At 28.5% G+C, this 16,397-nt stretch overlaps 1 non-coding gene and 1 pseudogene across 1 annotated transcript; both read right to left on the reverse strand.

Moving 5' to 3' along the window:
* Positions 1-2,270: 2,270 nt before the first annotated feature.
* Positions 2,271-16,126, reverse strand: LOC124935316 (annotated as a pseudogene).
* Positions 12,628-12,789, reverse strand: LOC124937210. Its single transcript, XR_007099317.1, has one exon. It is a non-coding gene; the product is annotated as a U1 spliceosomal RNA (small nuclear RNA).
* Positions 16,127-16,397: the final 271 nt, after the last annotated feature.

Below are 16,397 nucleotides of genomic sequence, written 5' to 3' on the forward strand. Positions count from 1 at the left end.
ACTTCTTCACAAATCTTAGTATATAGAAACCTGAATCATGAATGTGGAGCATTGATTTGAAAGTTGCAATTTATAAAGATTAAATCGGAAAATCGGAAAATACCTTCAGTTAAAAGAAACTTTTCGTTTTCTTTTGGGACAGCCGAACAGCGAACAGAGGTTTTCCTTCTTTCGCGACGGCCGACGGACCTTACATTTTGCAACTTTGAGTGTCGGTATTGGACTCCAGTTCTCTTCTTCACCTCTCAGAAATTGAAAACCATAAATGCAAGTCCAGGCGTGCAACGGACGGATCACGGATACGGGATACTCCTTCGTCTCTTCAGTCCAATCTTTTTCCTAGTGTTACTTTTAAGGGTGAGCATTGGGTGGTTTAATCCGAAATCCGATCCAATCTGAATCCTAAATATTAATTCGGATTGGATATTTTGGATTAGACTGAGATCGGATCGGATTGAGTTCGGATTGAATTAAATCGGATTGGATTAGGATTATCCAAATTATCCAAACTATCTAAATAAAAATATATTTTTTAATTAATTTTTTTTAAATTAAATTTAATCTCAATATAATATATATTTTATTTATCATCACTAGACAACACGATATTTATTTTTATTTTTATTTTTTATTATTTTTTCAGATTCAAATTTAATAATAATAAAAAATTTGAATTTAAAAAAAAATTAAAAAAAATTAAAAAATTTTAAAAAAAATTAAAAAAAAAAAAATTGTTGACTAATTTCAAGCTGATATATATAAATATTTTTTTAGTTTGGATTATCCAAACAATTTTTCATCCATCCGTATTGATTAGTAAAATGATTTGCATTACGGATTGGATAAACTTAATTTGGATTTAATACGGATCGGACAAAACGGATTGCTTTTACCCATTTGTTCACCCCTACTTACTTTACCAATTACATAATTGACATCTAAAAATAGCCAACTAGTATCATACAATTATATCCTTAACAATTCTATATACTTAAAACCTATCCTATTCTTTTTATCTTAGTACTAATCAATTCAGGAGTAAGCTGGTGCACAGCCCATGCTGACCTCGGTTGGTTCTGCCACGGTTGCAAGGAAGAAAAAAATAAGAAAATAAAAGAGAAGGCAACAAGATAAAAAGAGAATATGTCATTGAAATAAGAAAAAAAAAAGGTCTTGTTTGTTTTGTTGTATTTGATTTAGTTTGGTCCATGTTATTATCTGTTTGACTTTACTATTTTCCACTATAATTACTAACTCATAATTAACAAACTCATAATTCTTGCATTTTTAATTTGAAGGTAGATATTCATATAATAGGATAGTATGTTTAGCTTATGGATTTGGGCTTTTAATATTTATCTAAACCTTTTTCAATTTTTATTAGGATAATTTTTATATTTTTCTACTCAATTTTGAATCAATTTATATATTATTTTTAAACTATAAAATGTCTTATTTTATTGTATATACTAACAAATAAGTAAAATATATTTTAACACAAATATTTAGATGTATATTTTTTTAATTTAAATATTTTTTACTATTTTATTTTTCTGCTTTTTTTATTAAAAATTTTCTTATTTAGATAATTTATAAAAGCTAGAGTTTCATCACCTAACCTCGCTTATACCGTTTAACTGCATAGCGAACTGGACAAAGAGTTAAATGGTTAAATATATATATATATATATATATATATATATATATATATATATATAATGCTTTACACATTTTACACGACCGCTGCCTCTGCCCTTGTTCCTCACACACCGAGAGACTTTTTAATCGTTTTTTTTTATTTAATAACTCTTATGTAAAATTTGTTGCAATTATAATACACTGTTTGCTCTATCTTTCCTCTTGATCCAATTTATTTTATATTCTTTCTTATTGACATTCCATTGAGTTCTTTAAGGTCAAAAGACCTCTCATCATATGGATATATTATGTAAATGAGTGTCTAAGCATAATTTACATATTTATTATGCATAAAGAAGTGGTATAAGATATGAGTATAGAATAAAGAATTTGTATAAGATATGAGTATGAGAGTAAGTATTAATCACTTTTTTCTTCTTTCCTCTTCGTTTAGAAATAATAGTGTTGGAATTTCATCTTTATTTTTGGTGCTTATGGCTTAGTTGAGGAATCTTTGTTAAACTAGATCCGACACAACCAACACATAAAAACTTGCCTTAAAACTACAATAAGACTTGAAATAAATCACATATTGAAGTTTAGGGTAAGACATCCACAAAGATATAACATAACACACCACATAAACATAGGTTCTCGATGTACATTGTCCTGAAACAATTATTCTTCGAGAACCCATCATTACCATAAAATCACATCTTTCCAAGTCTCCTCATTCCTTCTTTTCCTTACCTTAAGTCATACCTGTTTATATTGTAGAAAAAATAACAATAGGGCTTCTCACTTTGTGTGTTGCGTCTACCCATGACAAAGATGCAGAGATGGAAGAGCTTGGGGTAACTATTCCCTGAACAGTCACAGTGAATGACTGAGTTTGTCCGACACTAGAGAAAGCCAGTGTGCTGGGCACGACTTGTATTTTCAATGTTGCTGGAGCAAGAACCGCGACATTGTAAGTAGATGGTGCCAATCCCACATTAGTAACTCTCCTAATGAATGTGACATTAAAAGGAATAGTAGATAACACGCGGGCAGAAAATGAAGGCAGGTTCAGATTCAAAGAAGTATCATTCCTAGAACTGGGGCAAGTGCTAGTGTCACCCGTAACAATTTGCAACTGCCTGTCGGTGTAGCCTTGCCCGCACAAGAACTGCACATAGTCCGCTTGATTGGCATCATACACAAGACCAGGATTAATGGCCGCTACAGGGTTTATTTGACCTGATCCATAACCAAATTCTGCTAGAGGAGTTGTCTTTGGACTCATCTCAAAGGCTGTAAGAGAATTGTATGAAATTTAAGGTTTCTATATATTTAATTAAGTTTCTCAAAAAATTTATATATATATACCAGTGGTCATAAGAGCGGATTTTATTGCAGCAGCAGACCATAATGGATTGAAGGTTTTGACATAAGCGGCTGCACCAGTAGCATGTGGGCAGGCCATTGATGTGCCCGATATGATGTTAAATGGAAGTCTTCTAGTATCTGCTTGTATTTCCGTAGGAGAATTTCCAAGTGTCCATGCTGCCAAGATATCAACACCCGGCGCAGACAAATCTGGCTACAACAAAAAACCATTTTCACAATGATCAAGCTTCCTCTTTAACATTATGGTAAAAATTACAAAAGTTAAAGACAAAGAGGAAAACATATAAAACCTTGAGGATGTTAGATGATAATGGATTCGGTCCCCTGGATGAGAAGGATGCAGTGTATGGCGCAAATCCATCAACAGCTTCATTACTCTTCAAAATACTTGCAGTTGGATTGCTGTTTCATAAAAAAAAACAAAAATAACAAATTTATAATTGCAATATTTTAGAATTCATCTATAGTACTATACCTTGTTGTGCTAATATAGGTCAGGATGAGGTTTCCTTCGTTACTGCTAACATAAGTTGTAGGGAGGGAAAACACCCTGGCGATATCTTTGGGTCCATCTCCTCGTATCACCATACCAGCTGCACCAGCCAAAAGAGCTGCTTCCCCTAAATTTAATTGGTCACAAACGATAATCTTACCTTTTACCAATGTCGGATCTAGGGAGTCCTTTTGGCACAGCCTGCAGTGTAGTTCAACTATTGTTAGTTCACACAACCATTCATGTTACGAGTTTGAAGATTCGAACTTTTCCAGTGAACAATAATTTATGAATCAATTTGTAAACAGATTTAGAATCCTTTTGCAATACCTAGATACAGTACCAGGAACATTCCCTGTTTTATTTGGCACATTACCAGCATAGACTATAGGGGAGAAACCATTTGGAACAAAAGTGTTCACTGTAACTCCCTGCGTTAAAGAGACAGAATGAATAATCCAAACGATGAAAGTATAGTATCCATGCTTTGCTGAAACGAGAAGAAATGATAGTGAAAGGCTTCACCTGAAAATTCGCAGCATTACCCAGTTTCAAACCGGTAAGGAATTTACGATCAATAGTGCTTGCTGCGACTGAAAGTGCCCATGGAGCAACATTCGAGATAGTTCCAGATGACGGACCTGAGTTTCCGGCAGACATTGACGTAAGAATTCCTCTTCTCATGGCGTGAAAACTCCCAATAGCTATGGAATCGCTGAGATAGGGTCTAGCAACGGAGGATCCGATAGAAATTGATATTATGTCGACGCCATCTGCGATGGCATCATCAAATGCTGCGAGGATGTCGGCGTCTGAGCAACCGTCGGACCAACAGGCTTTATATACAGCGATCCGCGCAGACGGGATTCCACCTCGAGCTGTACCGCCGGCGAGACCAGAAAAGCTTGCCGAAGTTCAAGATCGCCGGCGACCGTTGAAGCTGTATGAGATCCATGACCCTCAGAGTCTCTTGGAGATTGGATGTCATTTTGGCCGAAGACTCCATTGGTTTTGTAATACCTTGCTCCGATGATTTTGCTGCATTATTCAGATTGTAAAATTTGAAATGAACTGATTATTTTAGAATAAAAATCATTGGATAAACTTAATAGTTAAAAAAATTATAAAAATGTATTAACTATAGGATGATAGTTAACTTATGAAACAATACTTACTTGTTACAAGTGAAATTGGTGAATACACCACATGAACCCTTCCACTTAGTTGGTGGGGATCCGAATCCTTTATCATTAAAGCTATCGGACTCTGGCCATATTCCGGTATCAATTACTCCAATAATAGTATCATTTTCGACGATTGTAACTCTTTTAACTGTTTGAGAGAATTCCATGAAATTCCATGATCTTGTCGTGTGTAGTTTCGTGTGTAGTTGATTGATTTTATTAGGAAACACGGACATCACTTCTGGTATGGCTAATAATTATATAATTAGATCGATAAACATAGAGGTATTTATAAGTAATCAACAAGCTTACTTGAAATTAGTTGAGCTTCGTCCTTTGTTAATCGAGCGACAAAGCCATTAAAACTTCTCTTATAATTATGAATAATTGATGCCTGAGATATGCTGCTCACAAACAAAAATGAAACTTAAATAGGATGCATTTATATTAAACTATAAACAAATAAAGGGAAGCCCTATTAGTTACATTACCCGATAGGAGTAGCATCAACTAGACCTTCCAAAATTATTAATGATGGAAGAACTTTACTTCTCTCTCCCAAGTACACTATATACTCCTACATAGCATAAATAAATAATAACCTAATAACATGTTATTAGGTAAACCAATATATAACTGCACGAGTAATTATATAAAAAATTTGGGTAAAAAAATACGATTAAAATATGATAACATTTTTTATTTACTCTAATATATATTTAAATAACCACAACCTGGTAATCCGAACATTTTAAAAATTAAACATCATTATATATATATAGATTAGTTAGTTAAAAAGTTAAATTTATATTGTTAAAACGTTCCGCGTTCATCAAATTTGGTGTTGAATTTAAAATATAAAGTCTTATTAGTCTAGTTAGTTAGAAGGTTGTACTTATTTTTGTTAGGTTGCAAATTTGAAACATAACTATAGCATTTTTAATTTTATTTTTAATCATTTTAAGTTTATGGGCGGGTAAATCCAAAATCCGACTCAAATATCCATTACTCTCACATATATACCAAATTAACCACAGCTCTCGACCCGGCAATCCAGACACTTTGAAATTTAAACATCATTATATATATATATAGAGAAAAATATTTATATGTAATATATATATATAACAATAATTTAAAATAAACTATGAGTGACAATTTCAATTCTCTTGAACACTATGATTATATTCTCTCCAATATATTTTAACATCTTTGTTAATTCTACTAGCTATCTATATACTAGTTTATTATAATAATTAATTTAACCCTTCTAACTTTTAAATATAATGTTTTTGTTTCTTTAAGATAAAGTTTTGATATATTAAATTGTTTTATATTATAATTAAAAATATTAATTTTAATGCATGAACTATACAAAGTGTTTGTCAGATTCATACCATTCTATAATTTGAGATTATTGAGAATATAATATTTAATTTAAAAGAAATAAAATGAAAATATGAAACGACTTACTCAATCTCGAAAATAGCCATTGTCATCCTATTCGAAGTTAGTGTGACATTTTATATATATAATGTTAACCTTTAATAGCTTTATTTAAATCACACTACTAAAAATGGTTTGTATAACATGATTTGTAAGTGTCATTTTTTATTAATTAGTAAACATAATTGTCAATATTTTAATCATTTTTTTTTTGCAAATTCTAATAACTTTTAGAATGAGTAATAAGTATTGTTAAAATTATTGCAATATAAAAGATGCAAATTAGTGCAAATTTTCTAAATGAATCTTGTAGCTTTAGGCTAAGCTAAAATTGATGTAAAATTGACATCCATTTTTTCTTAACATAGATTGTTCTATCAATGTGGTGCAATTTAGGTCTACATCCTACAATCAAGACAAAGAAACCTTATACCACTGTTTCCTAGCCTCTCTTTTTTTTTTTATCAAAAACTTTTACACATAGATTTAATTAAAGTGGAATAAATGTTTCAAAATATAAGCCTAATATACAACTTAAAATAAGATCAAGAAAAGCACATAACTAAGGCCTTGTTTTTAATTGGTTTTAAGGGATTCTAAGAAGAATCACTAATACTCGTATCATTAGAGATTACCTCTATATGAAAATGATTTTTCATAGAATCCCCTTCGAACAAGGCCTAAGAAAGTTTATCAAAAATATTAAAATGGAGTAAAGAGTTGAAATGCATATCGTGTCGATCTTGCCCATGATATAGGGAAGAAGAATGGCAAAGAAAATAGATAATCCAAGAACAATTGGAACAATTGAATTTCTTTTTGTCAGCATCTTGTGAAATGTATTTTGGTTTAGTTTAGCTTGGAAGAAGGTACTTATTTATATATAGGAGTTAACTAATTAATATTGTATAATTGCCTAATTTTTAATAAAGAAAGATTAGCTCTTAACATTATAGCTAGCACTATTATAGCTAGCACTAGGGGTGAGCAAATGGGTAAAACCAATCCGTTTTGTCCGATCCGTATCAAATTAAAACTAAGTTTATTCTATTCGTAATCCAAACCATTTTACTAATTAATACGGATCGGATACGGATTGGATTGAAAATGGTTTGGATAATCCAAACTAAAAAATATTTATATATCAGTTTGAAATTAGTCAACAATTTTTTTTTTAATTTTTTTTTTTAAAATTCGAATTTTTTATTATTATTAAATTTGAATCTGAAAAAAATAATAATAATAAATAAAATAAAATAAAATAAATATCGTTGTAAGTGATGATAAGTAAAATATATATATTATATTGAGATGAAATTTAATTTAAAGAAAATTAATTAAAAAAATATATTTTTATTTAGATAGTTTGTATAATTTGGATAATCTTAATCCAATCCGATTTAATTCAATCCGATCCGATCTCAGTCCAATCCGAATTAGTATTTAGAATTCGGATTGAATTGGATTTCGGATTAAACCACCCAATGCTCACACCTAGCTATCACGACATATACTTGATTGACATTTTAATTTTAAAACCAATTGCAAGCCTGTTTGATAATTATTTTATGTAATTTATGATTTGATGTGTCATATGTATGATATAATTGGAATAAACGTGATATCAAAGTTAAAAAATTGAAAATAAAATGGATAGTGTTCCTATTTGAGAATGGATAAAAAATAATAAGTTATTCTACTTGTAAAATTTGTTTTTGTCATTACTTGTAAATTTGTAATTCAATTGCCATTTGTGCAATTTAGGGACATATTTGTATTTATGGAAGAAAACAATGTAAATTTATATTTGAATTCGGGAAGATTCATTTTATATGAAAAACATTAATTTATTGAAGAAAAAAATACATTTATTAAAAATTTATAAATATTAACAATTTATCAAAATACTTATGTTAAACTCATAATAACAAAGGTGTACTTATTCTTTTATTTTAAAGTTATAATTTTTTTATTAAAAGTCCTATAAAAAAGATTGGGATATCATGAAAGTGCCAAAAATATGATAAAATAAGTTATTACATCAGTTATAAATTATATAAAATAAAATAAAATCATTCAAAAGTATATAAAGATGACTCATTGCTCTTATTAAAAAAACAAAGATCAAGGTGGATCATAACTCTTCTTCAAACCCCTAGGCCAAGTCTCCCTCCCTTTCAGCCATTGTAGTTGATCAAATTATAAATCTTATATTGTCTCATTCTCAAGCTTAAATTTAACGATGTTTTTTTTTCTTATTTAGAATGTGATTTTTCATAATTTTCTCATACTAATTGAGTTTATTCTCCTTTGTAATCTTGCCCCCTTTATATTTATGTGAAGTAATCTCGCACATTTAAGGAGTCATTCATTCTTAATTAATTAATGCAGTTCACCTATTTTTGTATTCTTTTTATTTATCAATGTTTTTAAAATACGTGTTCCGACCGGACGGTTCAACCGGTCCGACCGCGAAACGGTTTAATGGACAATTCGGTTTTTAACTCAAATACGTTAACCTTACGAATCGATCAAAATCCGGTCCGACCGGACAGTTATACAGAAAAACAGAAGCGGAAATTTCCGGTTCGAAAGGTCAGGTGATTATATAAATTTATTCTTATATTTTCTTTCTTCTTAATTGTTATTTTGGGTCTGCTCCTTCGTCAGGACCGAGAGTGAAGAGATAAAAAAGATAAAACCAAAACCGGGAGAATAGAGAAAGTAAGCGGAGAAAGATGAAAGCAAATAAAGTTATTAGGTTGTCAATGGCTATCATCTCTCAGGGTCTCACCCTTTCTTTCTCACTTACGCATATTATCATTAATATATAGTTTAATTTTTTATGTTTTAAATTATAAATATTTAATTTGATATTAATTTAATGAACAAAATATTTAATTTAATGAACAAAATATTTAATTTAATTAATATTTATTTAATTATTTTTATATATGTCTAAGCGATTATATATACCATCTACGTACTAATATATCTAAATTTATTTATTTATTTAAAAATAATTCAAATTCAGTTTAATCATTGGTTTAACCGGTTGAATTAAAGTTTGCTCAAAAAATCGGGTTGATAACCAGAACGGTTTTCAAAATCTTGCTTATTATTATCAAAAGTGTTTTTGCTTTCATGTCATCCTACATTATGTATAATTTTGTTCTCCCATAGTGTGATTTCTTATTTATTTTATGAGTTGAAATAAGATTAAACTGATTAAAAAAAACAATGGTTGGGCATTCAGGATATTGTGGCTTTCAATAAAGCCTAATTACTTAAATAGTGCTATAGATTTGTGTCCGATCGAGTAAGAACTTGAATTAATCATATGCAACTATGGTCAATATAGGTTTTGGTCTAGTTGATTCACCCAGAAGTCTTATATTCTGGTTAGATTCAACACTTTGGGATGGTATCTACACCATGTAGAAGAGTTTTGGGGAACATTTGTTTTTCATGAGTAATGAATATTCTATTAGTTTTTTTAAGATGATCCTTGGTGTAGTGATAAATATTTGGATTTTTTAAACTTATTTTTATTACTATTTGTAGAGTTGCCTTAGTCGAGTTATATTTGACGTTGGTCTAGTGATTTTTCTAGCAGATAAAGATATAAGAGAAGATTGGGCGGATATTATGCAGTAATGAGTTTTAAATAATTTTAATGTCGAATATTATTACACTTTGTTCCATAAGGTCATATTTGTTGAAAAAGATTGTGAGAGTCTAATATATCTTCTAATATATCTTTTTTAGTTGGAGTATCATTTATTGTAATATTTTGATTGAAAATAGATGTATACAAAAGGGTATAATCATTGATAGACGTTATCACTCTAATGTCTCGCCCAGATCGAAGAAGTGAAGACATGCTCTCAACTTCGTTTGCATTGTCATTTTAAAGTGCGTATTTGAAGTCTTTTTTGGAATATTATCGAATGGTCCGAATCCAATGAGTTTTGATGTGGGCTGTTGTTTCTGAGAGGAATGGACGGAGATGGCAAAAAAAGGGACTAAAAAATGGGTCAATATTTATGTTATTTTCTTATGTAATATCTTATTAAAAATAAATCAAAAATATATAATAACCAACCAACTTGTTAAGAATAATTTACATTATCATAAAATTTTCTTTATTATATTTATGGTGACTAAAGTAGTCTTATAGAATTTGTCAATTTATTTTATAATACAGAATAATTTAATGTAAAGATAGATATCTATTTATTTATTAAGCTTTACCAACTCATTATAGTAAGTTGGGGAGCATTTCTCTTGAATCAGCCATGTTTTCAAAGTGATTGGTATTAATTATAAAAAAAAAAAGTTTTAGAAATTTAAAGTAAACTTTTGGTTTGTTTGATCTTGTTTTTAATAAAAAAAAATATATATATATTAAACAAAGTTGATTATTTGAGTTATTTAGGTTATGACATAAATTATCTTTAGCATTTGATATTTATAATATTACAAATAATCAAATAAAGTTATTTTTAAATAAAATTATTTTTATATTTTAGTTGACAATTTAAATGATTCTGAAAAAAAAAATATTATAATTTATTTAATTTATTTTATTTGAGATTTTGGTGTTGAATCATTACTAGATTCGTTTTACTGCATCTGATAAGTTTCAGTACAGGAAAGAGACGATAAAACTGTTTTAAAGAAAATATGTTCAACACATCGAATTAACTTTTGATTTCGATGATTTCGTTTCTTTATATATTATAATTTATTTAATTTATTTGTAACATAATATCCTATATATATATATATATTGTAAAAATACTAACACTTTCTTTCTCTTATTAATTCAGCCAAATCAATCATAAGCAAGAGGATAACGGGAGGAAATGAATAATTTTTGTCTAACATTTTCATCATCAACTTACTCGACTTGAATGCTTAATTCATCCCATAACCTCTTGTATTCAATCCAGAAGAGTTGGCACATTCTTTTTCTCTTAGGAAAAATGCTGGAGAAAGTTCATAAAGACTCGAGATGAGTTCTTATTGGTTTAGAATAGAGTTCCTAAACTGGATCATCAAGCTTTTAATTTCTCCGGCGTTAATGACGAAATATGTTAAAATTATTGAAATTATATCTAAATTTAAATTGTGAGAAGTTAAAACAAGATGTGAAACATACTTTAATTCATAATCTTTTGAATTTTATTTTTCATTATAATAAAAAGGATCTCTAATATTCTATTTTTTTTTAAATTTCCTTAGATACAAGGGTTCTTCAAATCGTCAATTATGTCTTTATGTTGATGGGACACGAAGAGAAAAATGTTTGTACCTCAATTTGGGGTTATTACCGTTACAAAATAACTAATATCTTAGTTATTTTGTTTTAAATATTCTTATTTAGTTTTTTTTTATAAAATTAAAAATATCACTTAAAGTATTATCACTGAAAGTCATAAACTTAATTTCACGTTAAAAACTAAACTTTGAATCAAATTAGAAATCAAATTATATAAAATTATACTCATGTCTTTATATTTTTTTTTTTGTTAAACATTATTTTATATATATAGATTAATTTATAAAATTAATGATTATATTATTTTTTATTTTCTCTCATCTTAACTTATCTTTTTATTATATATATATATATAAATTAAATATTAGTTATTTTTTTGAATTAATTTTATTATATATATATATAAAAAGGAGAGAAAATATATAATAGAGCATATAATAAATTTAAATAATGTTTTTATCAATATAACTCATTTTTTATATTTATATAGATGAGAGAGATTTTTTTTTTATATAGATTATAAGGGAGAGAAAACTTGATTGAATGTGGAGACGACTCGTATATACATCCAATTTTTTTTTGTTAAGCGTAAATATAATGCATAAAAAAATTAAACTTCTATAATAATCAAAATCTGTGGTAATCTAAGTAATTAGCCTAGCCAAATTAAATGTTGTGATAGGTTAAAAGTTAATTAGTTGTTAAAATATATATATTCTTATTTTGATTTTTTTTTATTTTATTATATTTATAAAATAACCATTACTAAAAAAATTATACAAAATATTTTTACAATTTTAGTAACATTAAATAATAATTCAGATAATCATTTATAGTATCTTAAGATATTAGTGTTAATATTTAAGTTGTTTCATTTTTTATTATGAAAAGTAAATATTATAATTATTAAGCTATAAATAAAGGATCCATTTAGCTTTTAATTAACATATTTTTTTTATTTATAAATTAATATTTATTTAATAACATTAATTTGATAACAATATTTTTGTAAATAATTTTCACTCAAACTGTACTCCTATTACAAATAAAAAAATAATAATTGTTAAATAGCTTATCCCAATAAAATAATATTTCATATTTTATTTTATATCTTTAGAGTTAAGATAATAGTAAATTAATTATAACTACTATTATATAATATTTATAACTAAAAAATATTTAAACTTAATTGGAAAGGGGCCGCGCGAACGCAGGCCCCCACTGCCACAAATTATGACGTAGGATCATCCACAATGGGCTGACCTTAGGCGAACGCAACATCAAAGTGCAATGAAGCCCGCTAACCTAAGCCATAGGTCTACTTGATCACCTATAGACTCCGTCCAGGTAAGTAATTTTCAAGTTGGCCCATTACGTTTGATTTATACATTCATTCCCTTCTTTCCTTGATTCTTTCTTCCGATGTGGGATCAAAGCTTTCTATTAATTAATATATCATATTTCATATACAACTTATTTCAATCAAATAATAAATATAATGCCTTTTATAATATATTTTATTACATCTAATTAAATTTAAAATATGTTTATATGCATAATCTTGTTTGATTTTTTTTTTTACATTTATTTTTATTTAAAATTCCTATTTATATATTTGTAATGTTATACAATAATTAATTTGTGTTAAAAATATGAACAAAATTATCATATATATTGTATATTCAATTTTTTTTCTAAGTTCTACTAAGAGAAAAAAAATCACTTTTGTTTTGAGACGACTTTTAAACTTCTTTCCCAAATAAAGATATTGCATATTAAGGCAATGACGAAATTGTTACTCATTCGTCTTCTCTATATTTCAATTTTTTGTATTTGTGTTGTGCCATCAAAATTATCTTTAATTAAGAAATAAAGAATATTGATGTTGAAGAATAATAATTTATTTGATAATCATAAAATTAAAATGTAAATAATATAATAGAGAGTACGAAATATAAAATATGATTTCGTAATTAAATCAGTAGCATATATTTGAATTAGTCAATTGACTTACACTAAAAAGACAACTATAGTCTTTTAGTAAGAATGAATATAATTTAAAGACGAAATAAATTTATTAGTCAAAATAACTTTCAATCAAAATCAATGAAACACAACTATTTAAAACCTTAAGCGATAAATTGTTTTAAATTAGTTATCAAGTGTTCAAATTTAGGCTATATAAACATTGTTCATATTTTGAATTAAGTTATTCATTTTGTAGTGTTTGAAATAGTCTAATTGTTTTAAATAAAAACATGTATAAGAGATATTTAAAATTTAGTTTAATGTAAGTATTATACTTATTACACAATTCAATCAATGTTCATTATAATAAATAAATTCATCACAGGTGTTATAAAATAAAATGAAACTAAACTATAACTTGAATTTGCTTGGGGACTTTCAAGGATAAATTGTTTTAAATTAGTTATCAAGTGTTCAAATTTAGACTATATAATAAACATGGTTCATAATTAAGTTATTCATTTTGTAGTGTTTGAAGTAGTCTAATTATTTTAAACAAAAACATGTATAAAAGATATTTAAAATTTAGTTTAATGCAAGTATTATACCTATTACACAATTCAATCATTGTTCATTATAATAAATAAATTCATCACAAGTGTTATAAAATAAAATGAAACTAAACTATTACTTGAATTTGCTTGGAAACTTTCGAGGATAAATTTGTTTATTGCCTAATATATGGCAAGTTAAAATTTTCAACTTTTAAGAGATTCCAAATCTCACGATAGCCCATGTAATTAGGAGAGTTACAATGTCTTAATCACTAAGCCAAATCAATTCATGGCTAAATGTTGTAAATGTTAAGAAGTGGCTTAATTGTTAAATTTTGTAATGTTAAAATATATATTCTTATTTTGATTTCTCATCTTATTATTATTATTATTAAATGATAATTATTAAATAAAAATAGACAGAGTATTTTTAAAATTTTAATATCAAATTAAATAATTGTCAATATTTTCAAAATAAACATTAATATAGATCATAGGAGAAAGTTAAAACTTAATTTGTTTATGGAGAACGCATATAATGCACATTATCGAAATAACTAATTTATTATATTTATATAGATCGATTAGAAAATATAATTAATATAGATTATATGAGAAATAAAACTTAATTAAATGTGGGGATCGCATATAATTTAACTCCAATTTTTCTTAAGCGTTATTATATATTATATATATATTCAAAACACAAGAATCTTATTAGGAGATCAGAACAAAGATTACAACAAGATAGACTAGAGTTATGACACGAGTTTATATAACACTCGATCCCCCGAAACCCTAACAGTTATATATCAGGACTGGAAATGATGCTCTCAAGGCAAAGACTTCGACTTTCTAAAATGCCCGACTGCACATTTAAATAGTCTTCAACTAGGTCAACACAATATTTTGGCAAATAATCTCCAAAATATTATCACAATACTTTCCTAGTTATATTACCATAACAAAAGATCATATTTCCTTTTATGTTAATCTTATTTCCTTAAATCAAGATTACACACCAAAATGATATACTTTCCTTTTGTTCAATATTCTCTTTCCTTACATCATCAATTCAAGACATCTCAACAAATCTCCACATTTACTTGAATTTATTCAAATGCCCCAAATGCATTAATCGATGCTCAAATATTCTATCCCATCTCTCTGATCTAGAGTTGTCATAATACAACTTAACAGATACATTCGTCAATGTTAGATGACCCAGATGCACTCACCGGTACTGGATGGCTCAGATGCACTCACCAGTGTCGGATGACCCGAATGCACTCGCCGGTACCGGATGGCCCAGAAGCACTCGCCGGTGCCGAATGGCCCAGATGCACTTGTCGGTGCCGGATGACCCAAATGCACTTGTCTCTCTCTTCTAGATCTAGAGTTGTCTCCAAGATAATTTAACATCTTCTTAGGTAACCCAAATATTCAAGTCTATTCAGCAAATCTCCACCTTGACTTGAATACTCTCATTGTTGCAAACTATAATAACACAAACACATTAATCAATGCTAGATGTGACCCAAATATATTTGTCAATACCAGAGATGACCCAAATATATTTATCAATACCAGAGATGACACAAATACATTAGTCAATGTCAGATGTGGTTCAGATGCATTAGTCAATGTCAAAGATGACTCAAATACATTAGTCAATGTCAGATGTCGCCCAAATATATTAGTCAATCCCAGAGATGGCCCAGATGCATTAGTCAATCCTATAAATGGCCCAGATGCATTAGTCAATGCCAGAGATGACCCAAATACATTAATCAATGTCAGATGTGGCCCATATGCATTAGTCAATGCCAGAAATGACCCAGATGCATTAGTCAATGCCCGAGATGGCCTAGATGATCTACTGCATCTCTCTTCTAGATTTAGAGTTGACTCCAAGATAACTTAACAACTTCTTTGTTGACCCAAATATTCAAGTCGACTTAGTAAATCTCCACCTTAACTTGAATACTCCCATTGTTGTAAATTATTGTGCAACTTCAGAACCGAATATAGCTTCTTCATAGGTGAATGGTTCTAACATATTCACCTCCTCCAGAATGGCAATCTCAATGGTTGTTATGCTCCTACTGATAACTTCAGCAACCCCATAAGCCCTATCGTTTTTTGTAGAGCTCGCATCTTGATCTTCCATATTATCTTCTTTTTCAGAATGACAATCTCAATTGTTGTCCTACTTCTACCGATAACTTCAGTAAGCCCATAAGCCAGATCGTTGTAGTAGAGTCCGCATCTTGATCTGACATATTATCTTCTCCTCTAGAATGAGGATCCGAACGATTGTTTTTGCTCATGTTGACAACTTCAGCGACCCCCATAGGCCTTGTTGTTTTAGTGAAGCCCGCATCTTCATCTACCACATTATCTTCTCCTCCAGATTGACAATCTCCTCTCAACGGTTGTTA

This window comes from Impatiens glandulifera, chromosome 4 (genome assembly GCF_907164915.1).
Source record: "Impatiens glandulifera chromosome 4, dImpGla2.1, whole genome shotgun sequence".
NCBI lineage: Eukaryota > Viridiplantae > Streptophyta > Magnoliopsida > Ericales > Balsaminaceae > Impatiens > Impatiens glandulifera.